The sequence below is a fragment of the Molossus molossus genome, unplaced genomic scaffold (genome assembly GCF_014108415.1).
Source record: "Molossus molossus isolate mMolMol1 unplaced genomic scaffold, mMolMol1.p scaffold_m16_p_3, whole genome shotgun sequence".
Taxonomy (NCBI): domain Eukaryota; kingdom Metazoa; phylum Chordata; class Mammalia; order Chiroptera; family Molossidae; genus Molossus; species Molossus molossus.
The window spans coordinates 72,933,011-72,958,354 of NW_023425366.1; the positions used below are offsets into that span (position 1 = coordinate 72,933,011).

General features: G+C 37.7%; 1 protein-coding gene and 1 pseudogene across 6 annotated transcripts in view; both read left to right on the plus strand.

Moving 5' to 3' along the window:
- PAM (peptidylglycine alpha-amidating monooxygenase) overlaps nucleotides 1–25,344 on the plus strand; it is a 164,496-nt gene that overhangs the window by 13,929 nt on the left and 125,223 nt on the right. The window lies entirely within an intron of this gene.
- LOC118641490 lies at nucleotides 21,070–24,826 on the plus strand (annotated as a pseudogene).

A 25,344-nucleotide genomic window follows, 5' to 3' on the forward strand; every position in this document is an offset into this window, starting at 1 on the left:
GTTAAGTGCAGAGCTTTCCTTAAGTTCAGGATGCTGATTAAATTAGACTTTTTCATGTATAATTACTTAGTTGAACAGAAGATCATCTTTTGGCTGATTTGAAGATATAATAATATGGTAAATTATATATTTTAGTAGAATCATTATGGGGGGGGGGGGGGACACGATATCTCCAGTAAGTGCTTAAAACTCAGGACAAAATTAGCAAGAACTAGAGAAAAATGATGCTTTACTTGAATAATCTTTAGTTCTTTGAGGGTTCTGATTTATTTGTCTCCTCTTTACTTATTAGTGTGTAATAATGCTTGCATTAAAAAAATAATAATGTTGAGTGTTCTTTTGAGTGCAAGAATAAGAGGAAGGGAAATCCCCACATTCTAGTTTCTCTATTTTCTCTCACAGGCTATCTTGACTTCCAAATTAAGTCTCATTACATAAGGGGAGAAAATTAATCTGTGGCTACCAGTAGCCTTCTGGGCATCAGTAGTAGGTTATCTGTTATACTCATTAGAGAGAATGGATCTAGATTCCTCCTAAAGCAGCATGTTGATTGTTGGGAAATGCCCGGAGTAGATACTCACCTACTCCAGAGTCTATATAAGGGGGACCCCGGTGACTTCCCTGACCACTCTTGTGTGGTCAGCGGCCACATTCCGTCTGTTCTTTTCTGGTCCTCTCACCTCTCCAACAATATACCCTTACCCTCATTTAATTCACCCTGTGCACTAGAACGAACATGGCCGGTGCGTTTGCCTTTTGACACAACTGCCTCTGCATGAGACAAGGTGCCGGAACATGTTAAGAACTGTGAGGCCACGAGTGAGAAGGACAGAAGCGGAGGCCCCAGTAGCCAGTCCTACACCAGTGCATTCACGTTGCTTAGAAAAACTAGACCCTGGGTGAACACTGAATGCATTAAGTCATTGCCGAAAAACGAACGTGACTCATGGCTTTTAGTGTTTCATTTTCCTCCATTCTTAGTTCTTTTCTCCCTTCACAAAGAAAGAAAAGTGGCATCGTGATCTTATTATTGAAGGAGGAAAATCGAGGAATATTCTAATTTTGGACCAGCATTTGCTTTTTATTTAGAAAGACTTGGGCAATGTTTATAAAATTCCAAAGTTTGAGATAATAAGAGCAACAAGAAGAGATTAAAATGCTATACCCCGACCTTTCCACAAACTGAAAAAGTAATATTAATCTCCTTTACCAATGGAGAAGCTGAGCGTTCAAGAGGACAGTCACCAGGCCCTTGTTTTGTTTGCTTATCTGTCTCACATTAAATTGGTTTTTCCACTTTCCAATTTGAAAGCTCAGGATTAGTGTCCATTAAGATTCTACATGTCAAATTCTCAACTTGTATTTATTTATATAATTCTCCCCTTGCTTCATCAGCGAGGCTCAGAGCTGCAAGTTAAATAGAAAACAAAACAAAAAAATGTTAAATGGAGCTTATAAACAGCAAATTAAAGTTGCATGTAGTTCATTACCAATAGTTTAAGTTTAAATTCTGATACTTCCTCTTTATTTTTACTAAAACCTTCTCAATGTTCACTTAGGGAAGATGTGATTGAACTATTAATAGTGTTTTCCTCTGAGAATAATCTAAACATGTCACCTATTTGGGTTAGAGCTGCAAATATACATTGACCTTTGATTTTCTTTATTAAAAATAAGAAACATAAAAAAGACTTTTTATTTTTAATTGATTTTTTATATTTTTGAATTAATATGATCCTTGAGAGAATATTAGAAAAAGTAACTATAGTGTAAGAGACTCCATTATGATCACCTGTTTCTCAATAAGATTGAGTTCTTTTTTGTTTGTTTTTTCTGGTAAATTTTTAAAGGAGAAAATATATTTAATGAATCTTACTATCTAACACTACTGTATTAAGCACTTTATAAGCATTGTCTCAATTATCATAAAAACTGTTCAAGGTACTGTTATTCCCATTTATTATAAAAAATTGAAACCCAAGGAGATTATATAATCTGTCTGTAGCAAAATAGCCAGTAAATAGAAGAACAACGATTTAAATACAGAGTTATTTGAATCTGAAACCCATGTTCATTTTATAATATTGTGCTGCTAATCTGTTGATGGCCTGTGTGTTTCCCATAGAATGTTGTTATATGTATTTTTATGTGTGCCTGGTCACATTTGGCTTTAAATATGAAGGATACATATACACACACATATATTTATTTATTGCACATATATTATAAAGTAAAAGCTTCCTTATGTTAAACAACCAAAAAAGATTTCTGGCTCCATCTTAAATCCTTAAAGAACTTTTTTCTTATATATTTTTTTATGTTCATCTAGAAAGAAATGCTGCTAATATTCATTCTGGTAGGATAGTCCTGATCATCTGGCTGTTAAAAGACACCTTGTAACCAACCTAGTTTAGTTCAACACAATTCTGAATTGTTCCTGTCTAAATCTAAACCAGAGAATAGCAGATAATTTCTTAAAATATCAGATAGTAAATATTTTTGGTTTGAGAGCCATATGGTCCCAGTTTTAACTGCTGCAGTTAGAAAGCAGCATAGACAGTATGTAAATGAATGAGTTGGCTATGTTCCAATAAAAAACTTCATTTACTAAAACAGGCAGCCACCCACAGGCTGTAGTTTCCTGATCCCTGATCGAAACCATTGTATATGCCATTTACGCTAAAAAATGGATTTAACCTTTGGCTGCTCGTGAACAGTGTCTTGTGACTTATAGAACATAGAGACTAAAAATACCAATGAAAGGTTGACAGCACATTGTTCCTTAGTTACCTACTTGGTTTTCATAAGTAAATGGTCTAAACAAGAGTTTTCTTATTTGAAATATTGCATTTCAGACTTCTCCATCTCAGTAAATGATAATTGCTGGGTTCTAGTTCCTCTGGGTCACACACCCTGGAGGAATTCTTGGCTCCTCTTTCTCACACCCCATAAACAATGTGCCAGCAAATGCTGTTGTTTCTGCCTCCCAAACAGATCCAGAACCCAGCCTTTTCTCCGCATACTCATCTTTCCCTGTCTGACCCAAGCACCATCCTCTCTGTCCTGGATTATTACAGAGCTTTCCTAACTGGTCTCCCTTGCACCCTTGTATCCCTAGAGTCTGTGCTCCATGCAGCAGCCACAGGAATCTAATAAAACAGAAGTCAGATCACATCACCCTCCTGCAAATACCCCTTTAAAAGCTTCCTGTACCCCATTTAAAACCAAAAACTTATTAGCGACTTGCAAAGCACTTTTTTTTTTTCAGTCTTTCCCTACTCTGGTGTCTCTCATCCCTCATTTCTCTTATCAGTCATTACAGGTACAAAGCAATTCAGAACTCTGGTTCTGCTACTTGCTGGCTACAAAATCTTAGGCAAGATACTTAAACCTTACTGAGCTTCAGTCTCTCCATCAGCCAAACATGTGAAACAAAATTAAAAGTGAAGTTGATTAAAATATAATTATGGATATTTGGTATCTCAAATAGACTCTAAAAGCCCTTGAATGTATCAGTCAACAGAATAAAGTAAGATATAGTTAACATATAGTAAATATAATTTAATATTTATGTGGATATAAAATTTTACATTTTAGGAAGAGAATATATATTCTTTTTGAATGCATATAAAAGTTATTAAAATTACACAGCTAGACATTAAGAAACTTCAGTTGACTATAATAGAGTTTTATAGCTCTCATTCTCTGATAATAATCCAATAGAACTAGAAACAGACCATGAAGAGATGCCATGGAAAGCTTAGCTCCTTAGAAATTAAGGACAATTCTTCTACACAACTTCTAAACAATGAAAAAAATAAGAATTGAAATTATAAATTACCTAGAGAGTAATAGTAAGGAAAATACTTTCTAACAAAACCCACGAGACCCAGCTAAAGCAGTACTCAGAGAAAAATAGATAGCCTATAATTATTTTTCAATGAAAACTAGAAAAAAAGTAAGTTTACATAAACATTCAACTTAGTAAATGAGAAAAAGAGCAATTAAGTTAATGAAAAGGAAGAATAAAAAAAAAGCTGAAATTAATAGGTTAAAAAAGAAAAAGAAACCAATTCTTTGAAACATCCCTTAAAATGGATAAATTCATGGCAAGCCTAAGGATAAAAATGTGCAAAAAATTATATGTTATTAAGTAATAGAAAGTGTAAAAAATTTTAGACACTATTATGTGCAACTCTATGTCGATAAATTTTATAATCTTGAGAAAAATGGGTAATTTTCTAGAAAATACTTAACTATCCAAATTGACCTAAGAACTGAACAGATTACTAACTATGTAAGAGACTGGAAAGGTAAAAGTTTTTATATGTGTACATACATACACACACAAACTTTTAAAGATGAGAATTATTTAACCAAGAAGACATGACAGAAAAAGGGCTGTATACAATGTATAAAAAGAAGTCCCATAAACTGAGAAGACGAGCAACCCAAAAGAAAAGCAAATGAAGAATATTAATATTAAATTAACAGAATGAAAAAAGCTCAACCCTGTTAATAAGCATACAAATTAAAATTTAAGGAAAAAGAGGTACCATATTTTTTTCACTAATTAATTTGACAGAAGATTAAAAAGTGCTGTAATATACAGAGTTTGTAAGGATGAAAAGATACAGTCTCATACATTGTTGGTGAGAGGATGCATTGCTACAAGCTCTGCAGTCAAGTTATCCGGATTTGTCTTTTAAAGTAAGACTATTCATATCCTTAAAATTATGGGAGGTTATTCTAATGAATATTAATGTAATGTGAGAAAGACTGAACTAGATCTTCATGTCTTGCCCTAGAAGTATTTTCAGTGTGTATTAATTGATAGAATCATCATGTTCGGAGTGTGATCCCATCTTAATAAAAAGAAATGATAGCAAAATCCGTGTACATGTGTGTCTCTTTGGTTCTGTCTTTTTGTACAGGCACGAAGGAAGTGGAAGGAGGCACATTAAGCTGTGAACACTGGTTCCTTGGAGAGGGGAGAGGTAGCAATGGAGGATGATGACAGTAGATTTGGGGTCTATCATTAAAGAGATAATCTCTTATTTTATCACTGTTAAAAATTAATAAAGAAATAAACAGTATCACTAATAAAAAGGGTACCAACACAAAGGATCTTCTACTTTTCTGATATAAACCCCTAATGAAATCTCTAGAGGGTTTTTCCACACAGTGCCTCTGATAAAATTTTAATTCCTATTCCTCTGCTTTGCATCAGCACTATTAAGAGATGCTGATTAATTAAAGAATTATGAAATTTGGTACACGTTTAGAAACAAATAGAGCCAGATTTTCAGGGGGTCATTCTTCTATTACAGTCAGTCAGAGATATTTGTGGAAGGCAGTCATGCATATCTTTCGACAAGATATGTGCAAGAAAAGTGTTTCCCTTTGCACTCATTAGCCACCATGAAAATCCTCTTTGTTTTACTTATTTTCAGATCTATGTAGTCTGAATTAATATTTCTTTTTTTGGAGTGTTTTTCTTTTATTGAACTTATCGGAGTGACATTATTTAGTAAAATTATATAGGTTTCAGGTGTACAGTTCTATAATATATCATCTGTATATTGTATTGTGTTCATCACCCCAAGTCAAGTCTCCTTCCATCACCATTTATTCCTCCTATACCCTCTTCTACCTCCCCCACACCCCCCCTTTCCCTTGGGTAATCACCATGCTGTTGTCTGTATCTATGAGTTTTAGTTTTTGTTTTTTTTTGCTTAATTCCTTCACCTTTTTCATCCAGTCCTTCAAACCCCTTCCCCTCTGATGGCTGTCAGTCTGTTCTCTATATCTATGAGTCTGTGTTGTTTGTTTGTTTATTTATTTTGTTCATTAGATTCTATATATAAGTGAAATCATATGGTACTTCTCTTTCTCTGACTGGCTTATTTCACTTAGCCTAATAATCTCCAGGTCCATCCATGCCATTATAAAAGGTAAAATTGCCTTCTTTTTAACGTTTTACGTCTGAGTAGTATTCCATTGTGTAAAATGTACCACATCTTTTTTATCCACTCATCGACTGATGGACTCTTGGGCTGCTCCAAATCTTGGCTATTGTAAAGAATGCTGCAATGAACATAGAGATGCATATATTCTTTCAAATTAATATTTTGGGTTTTTTTTTTTAATATATTCCTAGATATGGGATCACTGGAACATCAGGCAGTTCAATTTTTAATTTTTTGAGGTAACTTCATACTGCTTTCCACAAACGCTGCACCAGTTTGCCTTCCCACCAACAGTACATGAGAACTCCCTTTTCTCCACATCCTTGCTTACACTCATTGTTTGTTGATTTTTTGTTGTTGTTGACTTACTGATGATGGCCATTCTGACAGGTGCGTGGTGATATCTCACTGTGGTTTTAATTTGAATTTCTCTGATGCTTAATGACATTGAGCATCTTTTCATATATCTGTTGGCCATCTGTATGTACTCTTTGGAGAAATGTCTATTCAGGTCCTTTGCCTATTTTTAAACTGGATTGTTGTTGCTGATTTTAAAAGTTCTTTACAAATTTTGGATATTAACCTCTTATCAGATGTATCATTGGTGAATATGTTCTCCCATTCAGTGGTCGTCTTTTAATTTTTTGATGGTTTTTGTTGATGTGCAAAAACTTTTTACTAGGATATTGTCCTGTTTGTTTATTTTTTTCTTTATAACTTTTATTTTTTTATTTTAGAGAGAGAGGTAAGGAGAGGGAGAGAGATAGAAACATGGATGAGAGAGAACATCGATTGGCCGCCTCCTGCATGCCCCCCACTGGGGATCAATGTATATAAATGCAACTGATGTCTGGATATTTATCTTTTATTCTGCTTCTATACTGAATTCGCAACTGATGTCTGGATATTTATCTTTTATTCTGCTTCTATACTGAATTCATTTATCAGTTCTAGTATTTTTTTGGTGGAATCTTAAGGGTTTCTCTCTACATAGTATCATCTCTGCAAATAATGACAGTTTTACTTATTCCTTTTAGATTCCTTATATTTCTTCTTCTTGTCTGATTACTGTGGCTAGGACTTCTAGTACTATGTTGAATAGGAATGGTGAAAACAAACATCCCTGTCGTTTTCCCAACCATAAGGGAAATGCTTGTAGTATTTGCCCATTGAGTATGATGTTGGTTGTGTGTTTGCAATATATAGCCTTTATTATGTTGAGGTGTTCCCACTTTGCTGAGAGTTATTATCATAAATAGATGCTGGATTTTATCAAATGTTTTTTCTGTGTCTATTGATATGATTATGTGATTTTTATTCTTCATTTTGTTTATGTGGTCTATCACATTTATTGATTTGCAGATATTGTACCAACCTTGCATCCCTGGAATAAATCCCACTTGATCATGGTGTATGATCTCTTTAATGTATTGCTGGATCCAGTTTTTTGTTGAAGATTTTAGCATTTATGTTAACCTGTAATTTGCCTGTAATTTTCTTTCTTTGTGGTGTCTTATCTGTCTTTGGAATTAGGATAATGCTGGCTTTGTAAAATGAGCTTGGGAGTCTTCCTACCTCTTGAATTTTTGAAATAGTTTGAGAAGGAAAGGTGTTGTTCTTTCAATGTTTCGTAAAATTTACCTGTGAAGCCATCCAGTCCAGGATTTTTGTTTGTTGGGAGTGTTTTGATTACTGTTTCAATTTCATTAGTTGTACTATGTCTATTCAGAACTTGTCACTCTTCCTGTTTCAGTTTTGTAAGATTGTATGTTTCTAGGAATGACATACTAGATCAGATGGATTTAACTGATATCTTCAAAACATGTCACCCCAAAGTAGCAGAACATGCATTCTTTTCAATGTATGGAACATTTTCTAAGATAGACCACATGTTAGAATACAAGACAAGTCTCAATAAATTTAAGAAGGTTGAAATTATATCACGCATCTTTTCTGACCATAAAGTTATGAAACTAGAAATCAATCACAAGAAAATACTGAAAAACATGCAGGCTAAATAACATGTTATCAAGTAATGAATGAGTTAACAATGAGATCAAGGAAGAAATCAAAAGATGCCTTGAAACAAATGAAAATGAGAACAAAACAACCCAAAATCGATGGGACACAGTGAAAGTGGTCCTAAGAGGGAGGGGCATTCATAGAATTACTGGCCTACCTCAAGAAACAAGAAAAATCTGAAATAAATAACCTAACTTTATACTTAAAGGAACTAGAAAAAGAACAACAAACATATCCCAAAATGAGTAGAAGAAAATAAATAATAAATATCAGAGCAGAAATAAATGATAAAGAGGAGTATAAAAAAATACAAAAGATCAATGAAGCCCAAGAGGTGCTTTTTTTGGAAAAGATAAACAAGATTGGCAAACCTTTAACTAGACTCTTCAAGAAAACAAGAGAGAAAACTAAAATAAATAAAATCAGAAATGAAAGGGGAGAAGTAACAGCTGACACCAAAAAATACAAAAGATTCTAAGAAAATATTGTGAATAACTATATACCAACAACTTGGACAATCTGGGTGAAATGAATAAATTCCTAGAAACATACAGTCTTCCAAAACTGAGTTAACATTTCAATAACCTTCTTCTTGGGGAGCATTTGGAACCCACATGCATGTTGCTTTCTTTTCTTTTAATATGTTTTTATTGACTTCAGAGATAGAAAGGAAGGGAGAGGGGGAGAGAGATAGAAACATCTATGAGAGAGAAACATTGATTGGCTGCCTCCTGCATGCCCCCTGCTGAGGATTAAGCCCACAGTCTGGGCATATGCCCTGACTAGGAATTGAACCGGCAGTCTTCTGGTGCATGGGATTACCCTCGGCCAACAGAGCCACACCAGCTGGGCACATGTTGCTTCTTTAAGCAAAAATGCAGAACACACTTTTTCAAGGCACAGCTTGGTTTTCACAGATAATGTATTCTACTTAATCATGTTTAAAGGGACAAATCTGGCATACACATTAAAGGAATAGCTGTGTCTTAGTATGCAAAAGTCATTCCACGAAAGAAACCTGAGAGCATTTTTTAAGAGGAAGGTGTCTAAAAATAGCAAGTACGTTGCTGCTGTGCATTGTGTGCCATCCTCCCACCCTCAGCACATCCAGTATTAAATGAAAACATTTGCCATGGCAACATCGATTTACAAAGGGCAAATGATGTTTCTGAGAGATTGGAGTATTTCCTTTCATAGATCTTAGATGTGTACACAGTTAACGCTTTAACACCCTTAGTTAAAGGGTGAAGGTCCTTCAATCAATAATTTCATATATAACTGAGAAAGCTTTACTTGATTATTTTTAAATGTTTTAATTTGGAAATAGAATCCAAAACAACAAACTCTTAACAAAAACTGACATCAAATTAAATACAAGCAGGAAAATACCAATAAAATAATTTAGCCTTTACCATTTATGAAAGAAAAATTATTTCATGTGGTAAGCTGTACTGAACTATGATTTAATCCTTTGTTTCCAACTGAATGATCGTTTTGCTTTTATAAAAATGTAAATTCTATGTTCACCTCACTATTTCTGCAGTTGATGTTGTTATAATATTTAGCTTCTCCATTTTGGACATGTTAAAATATTTACTTTTTGGTCCTTAATGTATTTTTCATAATTACTAAAGCATTGTTCACAGGTGCTTTGTTGGGTGGTTTCAACTCACCTCAGACTTGAAAGGCAGACAGTAGATGTAAGAAAGAAAATAGATTGGCAACCTGGTAAATGCAGGGTGACTGTAGGAGGTCAAACAAGTTTAGAAGTTAGCGCATAGTTTCTATATTGCTTTTCTGTTGTTATAACTACTCTGTAATACCAAATGGATAAAATTAAGTTCCTACCCTAAATAGTGAGAGTGTAGAGTAAAAATTTATCTTATTCTATGAATTCTCAGATTCTGCTAGAGGTTAGATAAACTATTCTTTCTTCTACCTATCATCGGTTTATTCTGCACCCTTAAATGTGGGTCTAGATTTATTTGATTGATTGATTAGATTTTATTGATTTTAGAGAAAGGATGGGGGATAGAGAGAAAAACATTGATGTGAGAGATGAGCATGAATCGGTTGCCTCCCCGTTGCCTCTAGAAACCCACAACTGTTAGGTGTAAGGGGACTTTAGTACTTCAATTAACAATGGCAGGAGTCATTTGAAATAAATAAGGAATTAAACATATTACTGCCCACAATATTCCCTTTTCACTTTGGTTTGTGAAAACCAAAAACCTTCTACAATAACCAAAGAGATTTAAAGTACTACTGAAGCAAATAAAAACCAAATTTAGCACTCTTTTAATGCGTTAAGTCTGCTGCTGTTGGAAGACTTCAAGTTCATAGAAAGACCGTGTATCACTCACTTCCTCACTTTCCTTCTTTTCTCAACATGTTTGTATTTACCAAGATCCAAAAATGTCAGCTGTCCAAATTAAGTTTACAAATATATGAATTCAAGATAGTTTTCTTGCATTTATTTACTTATTTTAATTTTCACCCAAGGATATGTTTTTATTGATTTTAGAGAATGGAAGGGTGGTTGGAGAGAGAAAAGCATTGATGTGAGAGAGAAACATCAATCGGTTGCCTCCCGTATGCTCCCTGACTGGTGATCAGACCTGCAACATAGGTATATGCCTTGACCAGGAGTCGAACTCACCACCTTTTGGTATACAGGACAACTCCAACCCAAGAGCCACCCAAACAGGGCTTCTTGCATTTATTTTAACAAATCTTCTTGAGCATATTTATTATGCTTAAGAAATTTACAGAGAAAAAAAATATTTGCAAACTTGTAAATCACTCTGTTATGAAGGAAACATTAATTAAATTTAGAATTATCTTGTCTCTTCCTTGCAGGTGTCAATTCAGGAAATCATCGACTGAAAATTAGCTTTTTTTTTCTTTTTAGATAAATTCAAATCTAGTGAACTTTAAATATATTATCACATATATTTTAATATTAGTAGAGTTAATTCAGGCATATATAAAAATTTAAAGTAATTTTGTTGGGGCATTAAAATGTAAACAAGATGGAAAATATTTTCCAGTTCTTTGTTTTCTAAATATTAGTCTGCCAGACCATTTTCTCCCCTGGGCTTTTATCAACTAATCTTATGTCGCCATTGAGACATCAATATAGTCAGTCACTGTAATGTACCTAACCTACTGTGTTTTGCGATCAATAAAATAGCCTTGTTAGCTAACAGTGATTTATAATATTACTTCTGTGGGTTGGGGGAAGTCTGGGTTTCATCTGAGTATTCATCACTGCAAGAACAGGTCTCTATTTCATTTCATGTCTCTATTGAAATATCATCCCCATCTCTATCTTTCCTGAGATGTACTGTCAAGAATGTAAGTTCCTTGAGAGAAAAGACTCGTCTGTCTCTGTTGTGTCTCCTGGGCCTAAAACAATGCCTAGTGTCCAATAAAAATTAGTTGAATAATGTTTTTTAAAGAAAGGAAATACTCTTTATAACAAGAATAATCCCTGCCCTTCCCCAGCAAGTAAATTACACACTTACCTCAGAGATTAGTATTTTTAGTCTTCACAGTGATCTCAAGTCATGAGTTTCCCACTACCATGCTCTTCAATATGTAAGAAATATTCTGAAGTTCAATGTTTTAATTTTAACTGCTACCTAACTTTTTACTCTTCCATATTTTTTTCATTTTTATCACCTTATTTGAGATACACGTAAATGTACCAACTTTAAGTGTACAGTTTGATGCATGCACACAAGTATATGCAGTTGTGTACATGTCAATAAGACATGATAAAAAAAAAAAACCTTTTTCCGCCCCAAAAAACATTCCCATGGCCTCCTTTGACTCTCCTCCCCCACTGTTTCCCCTATGCCCTACCTCTGGCAACTATGGATATTTCTGTCACTATAGTTTGACCTTTTCTAGATTTACATATAATTTCATCACAACAATATATAGTTTTTGGTGTCTGATTTATTTCACATAGCATGCTGCTATTGAGATTCATCCAAACCATTGAGTTTATCAGTTGTTTGTTCCTTTTTATTGTAAGTCGTAGCTGTCGGGGAGTCTGGACCTGAACGCAGGCAAGCTGGCTCCAGACCCTGTGCTTTTAACCATTATGTTACGATGTTTTTCAGTCCATATACTTTTCTTTTTATCTTTATTGTTGAATGTATTACAGATGTTCCTCATTTTCTCCCATTGACCCCCGTCCCCCTCCTGCCTTTTCCCACACTGTTGTCTGTGTCCGTTGGTTATGCATATAAATTCTTTGATTTATATCTTCCCAGCCCCCAACCTCTCTTTGAGGTTTGTCAGTCTAGCAACCAATTTGTTCTTCTTAATCCCTTCACCTTTTTCACCCATTCCCCCAACCCCCCTCCCATCTGGCAATCAACAAAATGCTCTCTGTATCTATGAGAATGTTTCTGTTCTGCCTGTTCATTTTGTTTGTAGATTCCATTGTCAATAGATATGCATTCATTGCCATTTTGTTTGTTCATATATTTTATCTTTTTCTTCAAAAAGACCCTTCATCATTTCATATAATAATGTTTTGGTGGTGATGAACTCCTTTAACTTTTTCTTGTCTGGGAAACTCTTTATATGGCCATCAATTCTAAATGACAGCTTTGCAGGACAGAGTAATCTTGGTTGTAGATTCTTGCTTTTCATCACTCTGAATATTTCTTGCCACTCCCTTCTGGCCTGCAAAGTTTCTTTTAAGAAATCAGCTTACAGCCTTATGGGAACTCCCTTGTAGGTAACTGCTTTTCTCTTGCTGCTTTTAAGATTCTCTCTTTGTCTTGAACCTTTTGCACTTTGATGATGATGTGTCTTGGTGTGGGCTTCTTGGGGTTTTTCTTGTTTGGTACTCTCTGTGATTGTATGTCCTGGACCTGTATGTCTGTTTCCTTCACCAAGTTAGAAAAGTTTTCTGCCATTATTGTTTCAAAGAGGTTTTCATTTTCTTGTTCTCTCTCTTCTCCTTCTGGCACCCCCAAGATACGAATGTTGGCATGCTTGAAGTTGTCCCAGAGGCTCCTTACACTATCTTCATTTTTTTGGATTCTTTTTTCTTTTTGCTGTTCTGATTGGGTGTTTTTTGCTTCCTTATATTCCAAATCGATGGTTTGCTTCTTGGCTTTACCTACTCTACTGTTGAATCTATGTAAATTATTCTTTATTTCAGTTAGTGCCTCCTTCATTTCTGACTGTGCATCCTTCATTTCTGACTGGTCCTTTTTTATGCTCTTGAGGCCCTCGCTAAGTTCATTGAGCATCCTTATAAGCAGTATTTTGAACTCAGCATCTGTTAGGTTGCTTATCTCCATTTCACTTAGTTCTTTTCCTGGGGTTTTGTTCTGTTCTTTCATTTGGGACCTGTTTCTTTCTCCTCATTTTGGCTGCCTCCCTGTGTTTGTTTCAGTGTATTACTTAACGAGAGGTATGGGGCTCACTGGGACCAGATGCTGCTTGTTTGAAAGAATTTAGGAAAACCTGAAGCAGGATCCAAGACAGGATCCAATCCTTGGGTTAAGCAAGTGGCAACAGCTTGGGTGGGCCTGAAAGTTGGGTGGGGCAGAGCCCTCAGGGAATCACGGGCGGGCAAACTGTGAGCCAGGTTGCTGGAGTCCCAGATATGGCTTCTGTCTGCCGCCCCAGAGGGAAAGGCTCACCAAAGGAACAAAGGCCTCTTACAGCACGTTTGTCCCTGAGAAAGCCCCCTTTCCAGCCCTCACTCCAGTGCCAAACAGCTCAGTTCTTCCCTGTATGTCTCTGGTGCCCCTCGAGCTGCCTCCCCTCCAAGCTTAGAGGGAGAGAGTCCGATAAGTCCGTGCGCGGGCCCTTTAGGGAGCTGCCTGGGGCTCCAGCCGCCTCAGCCTCCCTGAGCCTCAGTTCCTGCTGGTTTTTCCAGCCAGAAGTTATGGGGACTTCTCTTCCTCACACTGGAACCCTATGCAAGGTGTCTGGTATGGGACGGGGACCCCTCAGTCTTCCGAGAGGACCTTCCCAGCCAAGGAATCCTCCTGATTTTTATCTGCCACACGTGGGTGTGGGACCAGCCCATGCACCTCCGCCCCTCCTACCCATTTCAATGTGGCTGCTTCTTTAATTCCGTAGTTGTAGGACTTACATTCAGCTTGATTTCAGGCAGTTTTGAATGATGGTTGTTCTGTAGTTTAGTTGTAACTTTCATGCGGTTGTGGGAGGACGGATACCGCGTTTACCTACCCGCCAAAATGACCGGAAGTGCACATACTTAACAGTCATTTCGGAGAATGCTATTCTCCTTCTCAAAAATCTTTGGCAACTCCTCGTTCTGACCAAATATATTTCCTGGTCCATATTTTGTTTTTTAAATATTCTACCCTATTACCCCCATCAGTGCTACTTTAATTTTTATTCTCTGCATTCTCCTACCTGAATTCCCTCATTTTCTACCACACTTTGCCTGTTATTCCTAGATGCCACTGAATCTCCTGGTGTTATTCTGCTTATTAAAATTTCTTTGCCCTGCATCTTCCCCTGTTGAAATCAGACCTAAGTTACAGAATATGTTTTCCTGTGAACTGCCAGATTCCCTGAAACTGATCTCATGGTAGCAATAGTTTATATCCCTCTTATAGACCTGTTGTATTGTTGCTTACAGTGATTCATTTTCGCGTTTTAAATCTTTTGCATTAAAGGGTCTCTGCAACCAATGATTGCATCTTATTCTTCTTTGTGCATGTTTTTGTCAATTTGTGCTCGTACTGAGGCAAACAGACATCTATATTTAAAAGAAGCTAGCTAGTGCTGCAGACAAGATAATATTTACATAGTATTTTGTATCGGGTCTTTACATAAAAGATACTCAGTGAATATTCATTGATTGATTAATCTTCCGTGAATCTGTGCCTTGCTCTTCTGCTGTTGGGATATATACAGGAAAGCAAGTTGGCTGATGACTCATGTGATGTGATAAAGATTGTCTGGCTAGTTAAGACTGTATTCCCCGTGCCTTGCACAGTGTCTAATAAGTATTTTTTTAGATGAAATATTTATTGATTTGTTCTTTGGTCAAGGCACAAAGCACATTAGCAAATACAGGTTGATCAGGCAGGAACCATATTAGACTGTTTACCACCTTAATGTTCTAGATTCTAGGTGTTTACAATTCTTTTTACTTCATTCTTTGAAATGTCTTTCAAATTTGTCCCGTTTCTTTTTTGTCACAGTGACACTGGTTTCTTTAATTCTCTGTATTTCCTACACTTCCTGCTGCCCCTATGCCCTTGCTGTATTCTTGCTCACTCTGCTAGTCTGCACTGGGTAATGCCTTCCCAGCTTCCAGACCTCAACCTGAGCATCATTTTCTCAAAGAAGCTTTTCCTGACTACCTCCCATTCCCCTGTATCACCCTCCTTTCAAAGAGCTATCATAGCTCTCAGCCCCTATGCCTCTTTTCAGGGCACCCTTCACAACAGCATTTTACATTTGTTCATGCCATTACTCAATCCATGCCTGTTTCCTCATGCAAGGGCAGGAAACACATTTATTTCTGCTCAGCATTGTATGCTCCCTGTCAAGTCCAGGACCTGGCCATAGTAGACTCAGTATACATTTGTGGGACAGTTTGATATATGGGACATATGGCTGGATGAATGGGCGGATTTCCACTGCTACTCTCCTGTTACAGACTTAACCCACATGAAGAGTGGCACCTCCTGGTTTGTTCCCAGACTCTCTTGACTTCACCTCCGATTGTATCCTCATTGTTCATTCTCAGTTCCATCAAAGTGTTCTTCCTAATGGACTACACTCATGATTTCATCCCCTACCCTCCACTCACTGGCCATGACTAATACCACATCGAAATAGAGCATATCTAAGTTCTCGTCTCCCAATCTCCTCCATGATCTGGCTTTAGTCAGTTTATCTAGTTTTTTATCTCAGAACTCCCTATAGCGTCACCTCTGTGCCTACTAGTCTAGTCACTACCTTGTCTCTGCTTTCGTCATGCTCACTTCCGTTTCTGGGTGTTTGTTTTCTGTTGTTGTTGTTGTTTTTAAATATATCTTTATTGTCAAAAGTATTACAGCTGTCCCCTCTTTTCCCTCCCATTGACCCCTTTCTCCCAGGACCCACCCCCACCCCACTGCCTTTGCTACACTGTTGTCTGTGCCCTTTGTCTCTGGGTTTTGTTCAAATAGTTTTCAACTCCAGGGCTCTTCCTGTTACCTTTGTTTATCTGAATTCTTCCCCTCCTAAAAGAGACTCAGTTTCTCTGCTCAGGGCCTCTCAGATGCTAAGAGAAGCCTAGGCTCACTTAATTTTTTTTTGAGGCTTCCATTTTATCATTTTCTAAATATTACGAAATGCTAACGCAGGAGTATTAAGAGCAGGGAAGTATTCCACGTGGTGGGTGTTCTCCATTGGCCTCTCTAGAAGTACTTTCCACTCTTCTTCAGACTACTCCCAGCTCTGGGACAATGACGTATGCACGCCATCAGCGGGCTCTCGTGCCCTCTGACTTCTAGTCACTGTAGTTGGGGAAGAATTGGCAGAAGACTGGAAAGAAAGACGATGAGGTCAGGGCATTTATTTCCTTGGCTCCTTCTCTGTTGGGCAGCTGGTCAACAGGGACTGGGTCTCTTAGCTCCTGTAATCTTCTCCTGTGGCTAAAGCAGTTTCTGGTTTTGATAAGTTCCTCTTCTTGCCTCATACATCTGAGTGGTAACAGTCTGCTGCTTTATAAATCCCTGGGTTTCAGCATCCCAGACACGCTTCCCTTAACCTACTCACAGCTTTGTCCTTGGTTACTTGGTTAAGCCCTCCTAAATTCCCCCCTTTATTTGTGCCTTGTTTTCTAAAGAACTTTGACTGATATATTTTAAATATTGTAGCAAATTAATACTTTCATTATAGAAACGATACAGTACAATATACAGTGACATTCACCAGAAAATGACAGGATTTATAACCGATATTAAATCTGTGTACTACAAGTGGTGGGTTCTGGGCATGAGTTGTAAGTTGTGTTATCATTTTTCAGTCCCGTCTGTCTCTCGCTCTCTGTGTAAACTGGTTAGGAGAAAAGTTCCTCTGAGTGTCAAGCTCGACAAATTGCCCTCCTGCCCTGCACCCATGTGCCTGTCTGGGACCCAGTCAGCCCTCTGACCTCGTCCTTCTTTGGATTCCTATTGACCTCCTAGTCCTTAACACCAAGTGTAGCACTTCTCTATGTCCTGATGGTAGCCTTCTCCTCCGTTAGATTCTGAAGTTTCTGAAGGAAAATAATTTTTCATATCTTTTGTATGTCCCAGAAGAAAAATACGTAGAGAACCGATATCCATTTGTTGTCCAGTTTCTTGGTTGTTGCACTAATTGGTTGGTTGGTTAGTATCAAAGATTCTTGGGGACAAACTATATCTTTTTTTATTTTAGACATTTTAATTGAAAAATTTTAATATAAAAAATTTGAAAGGTTTGTATAATAAAACCACACACATCTATCCGTCAGCAATTTCAGTTCACGGTCATCCTTGTTTTATCAATATCCACCTACTTTTTTCCTCCTCTACACACACCATGAATTATTTTGGGGTGTCTACTAGACAGTGTTTCATCTAATTTCATAGTAGTTCAATATGTATTTTGAAAAGATAAGTACTTTTTAAAACATAACCACAATCTCCAATATTATCATTGTATCATCAAATTGTCTAGTCAGTGTCAAATTTCTCTGATTGTTATATTTTTTTAAATGTTGGTTTCTTTATCACATCCAAATGTAGTCCACCTGGTAAATACTGTTGATAGATATGTTTAAAGAATCTTGAGATTCCCTTTGTCTTTTTTTTTGGTAATTAATTTTTTACGAAAACAGGGTATTTGTCCTGAAGAGTTTTCTGCATTCTAGGTTTTGCTGACTGCATCTAGAATATCATTTGACAGGTCCCTCTGTCCCTTGTACTGGTATATCTAAAGGCTGGATCAGATTTAGGTCAGAGTTTTGGGCAAGAATATTTCATAGGTGGTGTTATGTGGTACTAACAAGAAGCATGTAATGTCTGATTGTCTCTCTTCTTATGATGTTAACTTACTCATTAAATTAGGAATTGTGAGATTAACTAATCTATTATAAAATTTTCTATCAGCTTTTCACCTGTTGATTTTAGCAGCCATGGATGATGACAATTGCCTAGATTCATTAGAAGTTGCTTTTGGTGTGTGTGCTAATTGTCATTTCTTCTGAATTTATCAGTGGAAAAACTTCTATAAAAAGAAACTTGTTCCCCATAAACTGTTTGATCAATCTTAAATTTAGTTTATATTATTTATACAGTTTATGTCCTATAACTGCTGGATATAAGAGGTCAAGTTTTCTTGTAATGTCTACTAGGGGCCATTGGCTATAGAGGCCTCATTATATAATGATAATTTAGGATTATTTTGTTTTATTGTACTTATCATGCTGTGAGAAAGAGTATGAGAAAATAAGAAAATAAAGCTAATTTTAAAGCATTGAATTCAGTATTAGGAATTTTCCAATTTGGCTTAAAGAAGGACATCATACACTGAAGTGTAGTGTTTATGTTTATAATGTAAAATGAACCGGTGACAAGTAAAAACATGTCTGGAAAATGGGCACTGGCAGTTTCTACAGCTATTTGGTTCATTATAATAATAACTTCATTAACTATATGACAAGTGTCTACCCCTGATAGTTTAGATACAAAGAAAAGACAACCTTTGTAGTCGTTCCTTTCCTTGAATTATTAATATTGTCTTTCAGTGCAAGTTGGAAAATTACAGTGGGATAAATTTGGTTTGATATAACCTTTTAAAAAGCATAAATAAAATTCTTAAAGGAAAAAATGACTCAATGCTCTGGAGCTATTTTGGGAGGAATAGGCCCTTTATGAAAGGTTGTTAGTCATGTAGCGTAAGAGAATTCAACAGACTAATTCAACCAACATTCACTGCACACCCAGTTCTTATGCCAGGTGATCTTTGGGAATACAAACACGAATAAATCAAGGCTTCAACCCTTAAAATACAGTCCAATAGCAGGAGACAGACTAGCAAATAAGGAGCTTTGTTGTAACGCTTAATGTTAAAACAGAGATGTTTATGACCTACAAAGGAAAAAGCCAAGAGCAGTCCAAAGAATATTTTTACATTTGATTTTCTAGTTCCTCTTAGAAGTTCAAGGCAAAGGATGCAAATCTATTGCAATGTTTTCTTTATGAGTTGCAAGTCTAAGGAAAATGAGTAGGTCATGGAATCACAGTGAGGGAGGTGAAGAGAAGCAGAACGACTTTGCCCTTGATCATCATAGTTAAATATATGACATCATCATTAAACATAAGTACTCCATGCCTGTTGTACCTCTTATTCACCTTTCAAGAAAAAAGTATCATTTTGCAGAAATCACAATTGTCTTTATTTAACTTAGAATTAAATTGGCTTTTCCCGGTCTTATTTTCCTCAGTCTGGTCAGGTTCGCTGAACAGATTGATAAATATAGTTCCTTTCCAGTCAGCTGTGCTAAAGGAGAGGCACGTAGATGTGAGTAGTTACTATTGATGCAAGGTTCAGAAAATTGACAACTTCCGTACTCAAGGAAACTTGATGAAAAGCGTAAACCATGGCATAAGCTTGGGGAAGGTGAGTAGTATAGCTCATCAGCAACTCCCTGTTCAGAACAGTGCTATTTCCTTCACATAGCTCCCCCTGTAACCAGGAAGCCAGGGAGGACCCCACCAGTATTGCCACCTGCTGTGCCTGGGTAATTAATTATACACCATTGTCAGTACGCCCCTTTCTGTTTCCTCTTAAATGAATGTGTGTGAAAGCTCTGAGACAGAGGTGTTCCCTCACCAAAATATTATTCTGTTCATCATTTGCTAGTACATTGGTAATTCCCAAAGAAGAGCCCTTGCCAGGAAAGTGGCTTCCATTTCAGCTTCTTGGCATCATCAGCTACAATGTGATTATAGTTTAAAAATGCAAATGGGATTCTGGGATGAATCAACTGAAGGGTAAAACTCACATGAAAAAGTGATGCTGTATAAAAACCCTAATTAGGCAGCATGTGTGTGTGTGTGTGTGTGTGTATGTATACTGTATATATATATATATATATATATATATATATATATTAAAAAAATACAGGTTTCACTTCAGTCTTTCTTAAACTGAGTTTATTGCCACCACAGGGAGAAGGTGGTACATGCACAATTCAACAAATATTTTAGAGCTCCCAAGGTGTGCCAGATATTATTCTAAATAATTAGGGTGCTAGCAGACATTCTTATAACAAGACTGCATTATAGGTTAGGATACACATCCAAAAAGTGGTTGGGCCCTGGCCAGTTTGGCTCAGCAGTTAGAGCATCTGCCTGCGGTCCAGAGAGACCCGGGTTTGGTCCCCGCTAAGGGCACGTACCTCAGCTGTGGTTTGTCCTCGGCCCTGGTTGGGTCATGCAGGAGGCAGCCACTCGATGTGTCCCATCAATGTTTTTCTCTCTCTCTTCCTCTCTCTTCCTCCCACTCTATCTGAACAAAAAAATGGAAAAATGTCCTTGGGTGAGGGTAAAAAAAAAAGTGCTTGGGAATGGGCTTCGCTTAATGGTAAGGACAAGAGCGGAGCATTTTGGAGAATTCTCTTTTATAGTCATGTAGGAATGTTTTAACATGAAATCGTCACTGTAACTGTTTCTTCCAGAGCCTAATGACTATAAATATAGTGGACAGCATATTTTTTAAATTTATATGTAAGAGAAAGACAACAAGGAAAAGAAAATTAGGATGAACTCCATACAAAAGTGACAGCTTAAGAAATTTTATCTGTCATTAAGTGTCTGAAATTCTGGTTTCAGAGGGGTAGATTTTTTAAACTGGAGCTTTTTGGGCTGCAGGAAATTGTGTGTACTTTGGTGTAGTTTTCCTTTGCTGTAACTTCCTTTCATACTAGGAGAGGTTGAAAGTACAAAAACCACTGAGTCAGTATCCGCTTCAAATGCATGTATTAAAATTAGTTTCGCAAATAGCAGTTTGATTCTATTTTCCATAACTCAGATTCTTGCCAGAGAGGATGGGACACTTGCTATACTTTTCTGTTGGTGGTTTGGCTGAACCACTGTCAGTTCTTGAGATTTCCACCAGTTCTTTGCAGAACGTAAGTTCTTTAGACACAAAGTGAGTACTGTGTGAAAGTGGAGGGCTTCATGGATCCTTCGTGGTTTCTCTGGATTGGATTTCAAATGTGCATGGTCTGGATTAGTAGAGAGGTGACTGCCTACTTTTCAGACAGGCACAAAGTCACAGTTGCCACCATGAGACGGTTCCAATGCTCTACTTATTTAACAAGAGAAAAGTTACCAGAGACCATACTATACACAATGTAATATTTCTCTGGATTATGGCCTATTTACAGAGAACAACCAATTTGCAAATAGCCACCGACATAAGCAAAAGGACCATATCCAGGTCAAACTGGGTCACGTTGTCTATTTGTACACCTATTTGTGCCACCACATTGGATGGTCTCCGTGAGAAAGGCAGTCTGCAGGGATTCTTTAAGCCTGAACAATAAAAGGGCAGTGAGGATATTATCCACTCAGGATCAGATCCTCGCACGCAACACTAGAATCTGAATGGTACCTCTGGTTTCCCAGAACAAAAATTACTGGTTTCATGTGAACAGTTTTCCCATGTAATAGTATACAGATGGCTTTGTTTGTCCCATATTGACTTAAATAAGCAGTTGATGTTATTAACTTCTTATTCCGTAGAAACCACTGTATCTCTGTCTCACGAATGACTGACTCAAAATAAAGAGCACGCTTTTCTTAAATAATGTCAACACAGTTTTACTGTTACTGTCTGCATGAGAACTCACTTTAAAATGGGTAATAATGGAATATAGTAGGAGTTCTTTACTAATAGGCACATTTGTTTTCATTTCTAGCACACTGTCTTCTTTTGTCAGAAAATGTGCCATTTCTGGGTAGTTCCCAATAGCAGCAGTAAAGAAGCATCAGCAGTATCATATCCCTCTTGACTCAGACTTGGCTGCTGTGCCCAGCAGACAGCACCGGGAGGAATGGCTGTGTAGATGCACGTTATATGGCTCCCTTTTTGTGCATCTGAGCATTATGTTAGCAGTTTGAATCTGCAGTATTTTATCGACAGTCCCCTGGCACCGAGCTCAACTACAGCGTTCTTCCCAGAGAGAGAAAAGGAGGCTTCATGATGATGATATATGGAAAATTGTGAAAGGTTATACTGGTCGTTGGGGTTGAATTATAGAAGCATCCTTTCTAGGACAGTGTGGTTGAGTGAAGGAACTACTGGAATAGGCAGTAAGGTGCAGCTTTTGTGTCTTCAGAATGTGTTCGAAAGGAACATTGATCTGAGTTATGTATGTGTTTTCAAATAGCTTTACTTTGCAGAATCAAAATAGTGACGGAATTAAATAGCTGTGGCTCTAGTGTGGCCTTTTGCAGTTTGTCGACAAGTTTTCATGAAATGTTTTCCGGTGCTACAGGAAATTTAGAGGATTTGAACTAAAACTTCTCGTTACATTTTATATGTTTTGGATTCCTTTATTTCTCTCACTAATCAAGTAAACAACTAAAATTGTGTCCAAGAACTGACATTTTCTTTTTAAACATTAAAGGGGTTTGAAAGCAGCCTTTTAATAACACCCTTTCCATGGTGGAAAGAGAAGTGCTTTCGTGGGTTCTAATTCCATTCCATCAGTTTCCAGAAATTTTTGAATATCACAAACAAGTTCTTTGTCTTATGAACATTAAATTTTTCTATCATTTCTTTCTAAAAATATGTTCTTACAGATTTTTATAGAGAGAGAAAGGGAGAGATAGTAACATCAATGAGAGAAACATCCATTAGCTGCCTCCTGCATGCCCCCTACTGAGGATCGAGCCTGCAACTCGGGCATGTGTCCTGACTGGGAATCGAACCAGGACCTCTCGGTCCATGGGAGGATACTCGATCCACTGAGCTAGACTGGCTGGGCAAGTTTCTCCATCTTTAAAAGACAGTCTGGCCCTGGCCGGGTGGGCTCAGTTGGTTGAAGTGTTGTCCTGTACACCAAAAGGTTGCAGGTTTGGTCCCTGGTCAGGACAAGTATGGGATGTCTCTCTCTCTCTCTCTCTCTCTCTCTCTCTCTCTCTCTCTCTCTCTCTTTCTCTTTCTCTCTCTCTCTCCCCCTCCCTTCCTCCCTTCCTGCCTCCTTCCCTCCCTCCCTCCCCCCCATCTCTCCATCTCTCCCTCTCTTCCTCCCCCTTCCTCTCTTTCTAAAAAATCAATTAAAAAAATATCCTTGGGTGATGATTTTAAAAAAATAAGAGTGTTTGTAATATCTACCTGGTGGCATTATCATGAGAAATAACTGACGGAAATCTCCCAGAATGAAGTAGGAGGCACAGTGTTCTCCCTTAAGGTATCATGCTAAGTACCCGTCTTTTGCTTAAGTCATTGGAATCTTTTTTGTATTGTTGAATGACAGAGGTTGTGGGGTCATATTTGCCTAATCAGGGCATTGCTAAATAGTGTTCCTGGTGTTCACTTGCAAAAAGAAAAACAACTTATTATTTGCACATATTAGTCATGTAATGGTTTATTACTTTGAGGAATATATCATTCGAATTTTCTTAATGTTGCCTCAGGAGACTTTGTTGTCGAAAAAAAAAAAAAAACAAGTGTTTCTCAATCCCAGGATTGGTGGTAAACTATGTGATTATACGTTATTACAGTCTTAAATTCTTAAACCAACTGCTTACAGCATGGAATTTAAATTTAAAGTATCGGTGCTGCTTGTCACTCTGAGGTATCCAGGTCCATCCCCGTTGCTGCGGTGACACCCACACCCACTGCCAGCACGACTGAGCAGATGACCCTTCATGACACCCTCAGGGCCGCAATGGCTGGTGACCCAGATCAGTACCACTCCTCAGTTTCTGGACATGATACCGTCCGCCTCTCGAGATTAGACCATCATCATGTGGAAGCTGACCACAGATGAGACCAACTACAGCATCCCAGAGCGCACTCTTCTGGGTCACTCGCATTCTGTTAGTGACGTGATCATCCCCTCAGATGGCCAGTTTGCCCTCTCTGGCTCCTGGGATGGAACCCTTCGCCTATGGGACCTCACGACAGGCAACACCACACGCCGATTTGTAGGCCATACCGAGGATGTGCTGAGCGTGGCCTTGTCCTCTGACAACCGCCAGATTGTCTCTGGCTCCAGAGATAAAACTGTCCAATTATGGAGTAGTCTGGGTGTGTACAAATACACTGTCCAGGAGGAGAGCCACTCAGAGTGGGTGTCTTGTGTCCGTTCCTCACCCAACAGCAGCAATCCCTTTATCGTGTCCTGTGGCCGGGACGAGCTGGTCAGGGTATGGAATCTGGGAAACTGTTAGCTGCAGCAGACCAATCACATCGGCCGCACAGGGCACCTGAACACTGTGACTGCCTCTCCAGATGGATCCCTCTGTGCTTCTGGAGGCAAGGACGGCCAGGCCGTGCTGTGGGACCTCAGCGAAGCAAGCATCCTTACACACTTGATGGTGGGGACATCATCAACGCCTGTGCTTCAGTCCAGTCACTGCGGGCTCTGCGCTGCCACTGGCCCCAGATCAAGATCTGGGACTTGGAAGCAAGATGGTTGTCGATGAGTTGAAGCAAGAGGTGATCATTGCCAGCAGCAAGGCGCAGCCTCCCCAGTGTACCTCTCCGCCTGGTCTGCTGATGGCCAGACTCTCTGCCGGCTGCGCGGACAACCTGTGCAAGTGTGGCAGGTGACCATTGGCACCCGCTAGAAATAATATGGCAGAGCTTTAGAAATAAAAAACTAGTTTTCTGAAGAAAATAATAATAAATTTAAAGTATATATTCATGGCGACCTGCTATAGATGAGCTTATCATAGTTTGCAAAGGCCATTGTCCTATTCATTCTTCAACAAGTTGCACATCTTGCTTTTAAAAAAGTTGTTTATTTACTTACGAAGAATGTTCAGTAGTATTTAAAATATAGGATTTAGTCCCCTGGTTAGAAAAACAGAGATATGAATGTGGAAAGACTCTCCAAAATCACAATTTAACTAGATTAAAACTTGAAACTAATATAATATTGAATATAAACTGTAATCGAAAAATTTAAAACAATTTTTTAAGTTAATGGCAAGAAAGATACAGAATTATCTCTAATAGTCTTGAAGGCCTAAACTCGAAGACTTTTGTTCCTAACTCTGACACTGTCTACCTGGGTGGCCTTAGGTAGATAAAAACCTACAGAGGGAGTTCCCATTTCTGTAAAAAAGATGCAGTGCCTGTTTGA